The 8,011-nt window shown below is 38.8% G+C and overlaps 1 long non-coding RNA gene across 1 annotated transcript; it reads left to right on the top strand.

The window, feature by feature from the left end:
* The first annotated feature begins 6 nt into the window (after positions 1 to 6).
* LOC144514961 (uncharacterized) lies at positions 7 to 2,799 on the top strand. The gene is made up of 3 exons (XR_013501645.1): positions 7 to 121; positions 1,037 to 1,457; positions 2,194 to 2,799. It is a non-coding gene; the product is annotated as an uncharacterized LOC144514961 (long non-coding RNA).
* Positions 2,800 to 8,011: the final 5,212 nt, after the last annotated feature.

The following is an 8,011-nucleotide window of genomic DNA, read 5'->3' as shown; positions in this document are numbered from 1 at the left end:
ACACCATGGATGTCTGAGCCTCAGCAACTAAAGACTCACAGACACTATTGCATTTTCCGTGCCGATCTTTCTGTTGCCTGTAAGATATTTCATCTATGGGAACTCCAGAGGATGACTGGAAGTATGTTCTAAGTGGATTCATCATTTATTTCCCGTCTTCATGTTTAACAGAGGTTACGTAGTCTGCAAATTAAACGGTTGATAGTGTGAAAGATGATCAAACTTTTATGGAGTATCAGCGGCTATAATTAGGTTTTTTCATAGACAACGTCACAGACGTCTGCCAGTAACTGTAGTGGAAACTTTATTTTGTGATCTTTGGTGATTTTCAGCACTTTTCAGTTAGAATTCAAGATTAAGATTAGCTTTTTGTCACACATCAAGGGAAATGTGTCTAGGGAAAACTAATGCCTTAGCCATAGTAAAAACAAATGAACACAGACAGCATGTACAAACAACAAATACTGCACAATACTATACCACAGGCCGTACTATGGTCCTGATGGTGTATAAAAACCCAACACGGTGTCATGCGATACACATTACTCAAAACATAGAAATAAATTAAATTAAAAAAGAGAGATCACAAATACAACAATTACATATCTCCATCGTCATTCTGCCTTTTACTTGCGGCTGTTTAGAAGCTTAATAGACACTGGGATGAATGAGTTTTTAACGGTTAAGTCTGCAGCGAGGAACTGTAACCCTCCTACCGGAGGGCAGCAGCTCGTCCTCTGCGTGCAGGACGTGAGACGTGTCGCTAACTATTCTATTTGCTTGTCGCAAGGAAGCCTGTTCATAAAGACTTCTCCACGTTACGGAGCCAGAAAAGACTTTGCGGACATTCTCACGTCAAGTTCATTTTTTATACATCACAAAGTGTCCCTGAAAACCAGCGAGCTACATACAAGCACTGCAGTGCTACAGAGAGGTTACTTCAAATTTCAAAAGGCATCTACAAGGAAGTTAACTTTTCACTGATTGGCCACAGGAAGTAAAAAACGTCATTTTCTGCTTTCTCTCACACACACAGACACGCAAAACGCCACTGGAAATGTCTGATGTGTTTCTCATAAGAAATAAAGGATCTACAAGACAGTAACACTCCCAGATACCTACACAACATGGCGGCGGATCTTTGTGAAGACGCCAGTTGTAATCATCACAAGTCCAGTTGAGATGGTTTCTCTGCAGCTTTCTGCTCTTAAACCAAACTAACCACAGCTGGAGTTCACCAGTCAAACATTACAGACATTATATATATATATATCTCTATATATATTAAAACATTACATGAGAGTTAAATTACCTTCAGCTGGAGCTCCACACGGAGAGAAAAAGCTGCGTCACAAACTCTGGAAAGTGAAAGTAAACTTTAAACAGGAAACAAGAGGAACCGCTCAGAGAGGAGCAGCATTATCAAATATAATAACACACAGACTGACAGTTAACAGGTAAGAACGGCTTTAATAGTCATTTCATCCATATATATATATATATATATATAGTAACACACAGACTGACAGTTAACAGGTAAGAACGGCTTTAATAGTCATTTCATCCATATATATATATATATATATATAGTAACACACAGACTGACAGTTAACAGGTAAGAACGGCTTTAATAGTCATTTCATCCATATATATATATATATATATATATATATATATATATATATATATATATATATATATATATATAGTATATATACATACTGTATATAGTAACATACAGACATGTACATGTATATATATCATATATATATATATACTGTATATATACATAGTACATATATACTATATATCATATATATATATATATATATATATATATATATATATATATATATATATACTGTATATAGTGAAGCAAAACAACGTTTCACCGTGGATCAAATAGTGTTACACATTTAAAATATATATAAACGACATTATATAAAAAACGATAAACGAGACAGGCTACACTTAGTGCACACACATTACAGACTACACATAAAGTACAATTACTACTTAAAGGAGAGCCTTTAAGACAGACCAGGGACAGGACAGACAACAGACAACAGAAGACACGACGTCACCACCAGCTCAGAGATGCTGTGTCTGAATGTAGTTCAGTGGTCACATGTTGTACTTTGTAGTACTACATTCCTTTATTCTAATCATGGTCTGTTTATTCTTGTGTAAAAGTAAATAGTTAAACTTCCACCGTGTGGTCCAGTGGATGTTTTCATGTGGATTAAGACGAGGAGATGTAGAAGAGAGTCGAGCTAATGCTTCATTCTGGGGAAACATACACCATTTAAATGTGTGCATACTAATATATCTGAAGGCAGGAATTTAGACGTCAGAAGGTTTTTCTCGCCACTGTTGCACCAAATGACTGCTGAGAGAGTGGTCTCCACCTACTCTATTGGTAGAGTGTCCTGATTAGGACACTACTAATAACATGTTAATGAATCTGAACCCAAAGTTGCATCATAAAGAAGAGACACTAGTTCCTGTTGGAGGAGTGCCAGCTCATAGTGACGCAGTTCCATATTAGTTGATTTAGTGAGAGAATAAAAGAGCTGAGTCATGTTGTCTCCACATCAGTCCTGTCAGTGAATACAACGACCGACACTAACTGCTGCAGACAGCTCTCTGGTCTTCAACACAAGAGTCCTCAACACCTTCTCAGGAAATAAGAAGTGAAGTAGAAACATGATATTTAACATCACAGAGCCAGAAACTAACCCTGAAGAGACCAAAGACTAACGTGTTGTTAAAGTATCAAACAGCAACTAACAGTTTCTTCAGACAGTCCAAAGAGGTGACAGAGAAGTGCGTCTCTCTCCGCCTGGAGAGAAACCTCTGACACAGGTGAGCTGTTCCCTGGAATGAGTCCCAGCTCGGCTGCAACAGGAGCAGATTTTCACAATAAAATGACATTTGGACTAATAGAGCTAAGACTGAGAATCAATCTCACTTTTCTGTCCTGTCAGTGTTTGTTCTAGGTTTTGTGGAAGACTGAGCTGCAAATATTCGGTGAAAGGGAGTTTATGGTTTGTCCTTCAAGAAAAGGTTACGCTTTTCAATAAAAAATATGTAATTTTGCATAATGTTAATTTAATTTTATTATACACACACACAGCAGGGCCGAGGTGTGTGCGCTACTTCACGCAGCACATGTAACTGACTGGAAACGATACCCAGGATTATTTACCACCGATGGCGCAGATGAACACTACACTCGTTACTGTAAGTAGCCTACAATAAAACCTCCATGATTAAAGAGTCACTACTTATCAATACCCACCTACCTGTTCTACAGGCTTAAACATGTAGAAACTGATATTTCAGTCTGTTCTGTCCACTCTTGTCCACCGCGCTGTGCAAACACAGCTCTACTCTGCACATGAACCATACACACATACACTACATGGTAGTTACTACTTCATTTTTCAAGTAAATAATACATTGTGTTAAAAAAAGTGTTCATTGATTAAGTATTACCAAATAAATACATAAAATGTAATAAAGTGTAATTTAAAGTGGGGTGAGTGTGTAAGATAAAAACATAGAAATGAAACTAATAAAAGGTGTAAACATGTTTTAATGTGTGAATATGTTTGGTGGAGCTCTGCTTGTAGTTCCTGCTGATGTCACCAGAGGACGCCATGATGTCACCACCAGCTCAGAGATGCTGTGTCTGAATGTAGTTCAGTGGTCACATGTTGTACTTTGTAGTACTACATTCCTTTATTCTAATCATGGTCTGTTTATTCTTGTGTAAAAGTAAATAGTTAAACTTCCACCGTGTGGTCCAGTGGATGTTTTCATGTGGATTAAGACGAGGAGATGTAGAAGAGAGTCGAGCTAATGCTTCATTCTGGGGAAACATACACCATTTAAATGTGTGCATACTAATATATCTGAAGGCAGGAATTTAGACGTCAGAAGGTTTTTCTCGCCACTGTTGCACCAAATGACTGCTGAGAGAGTGGTCTCCACCTACTCTATTGGTAGAGTGTCCTGATTAGGACACTACTAATAACATGTTAATGAATCTGAACCCAAAGTTGCATCATAAAGAAGAGACACTAGTTCCTGTTGGAGGAGTGCCAGCTCATAGTGACGCAGTTCCATATTAGTTGATTTAGTGAGAGAATAAAAGAGCTGAGTCATGTTGTCTCCACATCAGTCCTGTCAGTGAATACAACGACCGACACTAACTGCTGCAGACAGCTCTCTGGTCTTCAACACAAGAGTCCTCAACACCTTCTCAGGAAATAAGAAGTGAAGTAGAAACATGATATTTAACATCACAGAGCCAGAAACTAACCCTGAAGAGACCAAAGACTAACGTGTTGTTAAAGTATCAAACAGCAACTAACAGTTTCTTCAGACAGTCCAAAGAGGTGATGAAGAAGAGGTGATGAAGAAGAGGTGATGAAGAAGAGGTGATGAAGAAGAGTTGATGAAGAAGAGGTGATGAAGAAGAGTTGATGAAGAAGAGTTGATGAAGAAGAGTTGATGAAGAAGAGTTGATGAAGAAGAGGTGATGAAGAAGAGTTGATGAAGAAGAGGTGATGAAGAAGAGTTGATGAAGAAGAGTTGATGAAGAAGAGGTGATGAAGAAGAGTTGATGAAGAAGAGTTGATGAAGAAGAGTTGATGAAGAAGAGTGTTACAGTTTTTTATAATCACTTTGCTACTAATTTCAGAACCTTGACGTCATTTTTCAAAACTCTAGACTCAGAACGGTCATCTCTTGTAACAGGATGTCCAATGTTCACAACATGACATCATTCATTCATATCTTTAAATACATCTTGCACAATCATTGGTTCAACAAACTAATTTATGGTGAAATACCACTGAACCGTTACTTCAGATCAGCCACACACAAGATACCCGTAGTTTCACTGGGTCATCGCTCATACTATCATTAAATATTATAATACAAAACAGGTGATACATGTTTCATTATGGTACTACATACAAATACATCCCTGTAAAAGTACTGCAGTAGTAGAGAGAATACTACAGACCAATGTGGTCCGAGTATATATAATATATATATTTATTTACTGTATGTAACCTTTATTTACAGTATCCAGGTAATTCGATGGAGAACAAATTCTCATTTGCAACGACGACCTGATCACATTCACACAGTTCCCCATTCATACTGGAAGCTGCCCAGTACTACCACAGTCTGATCACATTCATACTGGAAGCTGCCCAGTACTACCACAGTCTGATCACATTCATACTGGAAGCTGCCCAGTACTACCACAGTCTGATCACATTCATACTGGAAGCTGCCCAGTACTACCACAGTCTGATCTGATCACATTCATACTGGAAGCTGCCCAGTACTACCACAGTCTGATCACATTCATACTGGAAGCTGCCCAGTACCACCACAGTCTGATCTGATCACATTCATACTGGAAGCTGCCCAGTACTACCACAGTCTGATCTGACCACATTCATACTGGAACCTGCCCAGTACTACCACAGTCTGATCTGATCACATTCATACTGGAAGCTGCCCAGTACTACCACAGTCTGATCTGATCACATTCATAATGGAAGCTGCCCAGTACCACCACACTCTGATCTGATCACATTCATACTGGAAGCTGCCCAGTACTACCACAGTCTGATCTGATCACATTCATACTGGAAGCTGCCCAGTACTACCACAGTCTGATCTGCTGGCCACTGAGCAGTATATACAACTGCTATATATATATCAATCATCAGTAACGAGTTGGCAGAATTGGACAAGAAATTCCAAGGGCCTGCATGCATACAGTGCAGTACTGTCAATACTGTAAATAGTCTCAGAGGTAGTACATGGGACCATAGAAACAGTGTCTGATAAACAGTAGTACATTACAGTAGTAGTACATGGGACCATAGAAACAGTGTCTGATAAACAGTAGTACATTACAGTAGTAGTACATGGGACCATAGAAACAGTGTCTGATAAACAGTAGTACATTACAGTAAAGAATGATGATGAAATATTACATCCATAGATACTGTATTCTGATTGGTTCATGCTCCACACTAACTGGTGACAATGAATCTGGTTATCTTGAAACGTTCATGATCTAAACATGGAGTATTGTTTGTCTGTACAACTATACATTAAGAGTACTGCAACAGGTACTCATCATTTTGATCAGTTGTATCGATTGATAGTTAGATGATTGTAATGAAATGAATAGACAGTCATCTGAAATGTAATGTGTGGATTGCCTTTTGAAGTAGTAGTACTTTGATGTTAAGTTGTGTCATATTGAACAGCTGATCTTTGTTAAATGAACAGCTGATCTTTGGTTTATGTGGATCGTATCCAAGCAATTGAAACAAGTGTTAGAGTTTTGAAAAATGTGTATTTTGATCGTTGGTTGTGAGTTTTGTGTCTAGAGTTTTGAAGAATGACGTCAAGGTTCTGAAATTAGTGCCAAAGTGATTGTAAAAAACTGTAAAATATAAATTACCTAAGTAACTTATTAACCCCCACTGCTCGCTGTAAATGACGACTGCATTTCATTGGACAATTGTGTTGTATAATGACAATAAAGCCGAACCTTGATCCTGTTATCAGAACCATTAGAGCTGTGCTGTGTCTCTCACACACACACACACACACACACACACACACACACACACACCTTGATCCTGTTATCAGAACCATTAGAGTTGTGCTGTGTCTGACTTTACTCTGATGGAGACGAGCGTTTGTTTTCTGACAGCTGGAGAAAGGAAATAAAGATCAGCTGTTTGATTCCAGTAAATCACCAACATGGAGATTTATCTTCAACACGACAAGAGTCCTCAACACCTTCTCAGGAAATAAGAAGTGAAGTAGAAACATGATATTTAACATCACAGAGCCAGAAACTAACCCTGAAGAGACCAAAGACTAACGTGATGTTAAAGTATCAAACAGCAACTTACAGTTTCTTCAGACAGTCCAAAGAGGTGACAGAGAAGTGCGTCTCTCTCCGCCTGGAGAGAAACCTCTGACACAGGTGAGCTGTTCCCTGGAATGAGTCCCAGCTCCACCTGTCAGGAAGCAGGCAGGAAAGGCTGCAACAGGAGCAGATTTTCACAATAAAATGACATTTGGACTAATAGAGCTAAGACTGAGAATCAATCTCACTTTTCTGTCCTGTCAGTGTTTGTTCTAGGTTTTGTGGAAGACTGAGCTGCAAATATTCGGTGAAAGGGAGTTTATGGTTACGCTTTTCAATAAAAAATATGTAATTTTGCATAATGTTGGACCATTATTATTACCTTATGTTTGTGTCTTAAACGCTGGAAAAGCTAGATCAGATGATAAACACTCAGTAAGATTAAAGACAAAACTTAAAGCTAAAGAAGTCTGACTACAATCATTAGATCTGAGGAAAGTTATTAAGTTAGTTTTGATGCTCACATTGACTTCACATTAATTCAGTTAGGTGGTGGCTAAAACGGGTCGGGTGCTGCACCTAAACCTTACAATGGTAGAGAAACCCTGCCAGTGTATATACGTTTAAAATAATGACATGAAGACACACTTCTCCTCCTCACATCACTACAACAGTAACAGAGGCATTTAGGTCACTACATTTTATTCTGAAAGGTCCCAGAGGAAACAGTAGAGTCCTGTTGTGTCTGACTTTACGCTGGTGGAGACGACGGTGTGTTTTCTGACAGCAGGAGAAAGGCTCGGACCCCCCCCCATCTTCAAACTCGGCCTTCATTTAGATCTCAGCTACACAGCTGTGAAGTTTCCTGACTGCAGCCTCACGGTTGGGACAGACAGACGTAGAAACACCTGGCAAAGTATTTCAAACCTCCTCTGTAGTAGTTCATGGTACAACATGGAGATTTATCTTCAGCACGACAAGAGTCCTCCACACTTTCTCAGGAAATAAGAAGTAGAAACATTATATTTAACATCACAGAGCCAGAAACTAACCCTGAAGAGACCAAAGACTAACGTGTTGTTAAAGCACCAA

Source organism: Sander vitreus, unplaced genomic scaffold (genome assembly GCF_031162955.1).
Source record: "Sander vitreus isolate 19-12246 unplaced genomic scaffold, sanVit1 ctg815_0, whole genome shotgun sequence".
NCBI classification, from domain to species: domain Eukaryota; kingdom Metazoa; phylum Chordata; class Actinopteri; order Perciformes; family Percidae; genus Sander; species Sander vitreus.
The sequence above is the reverse complement of the archived record's forward strand: the minus strand, read 5'-3'. Positions and strand labels throughout refer to the sequence as shown.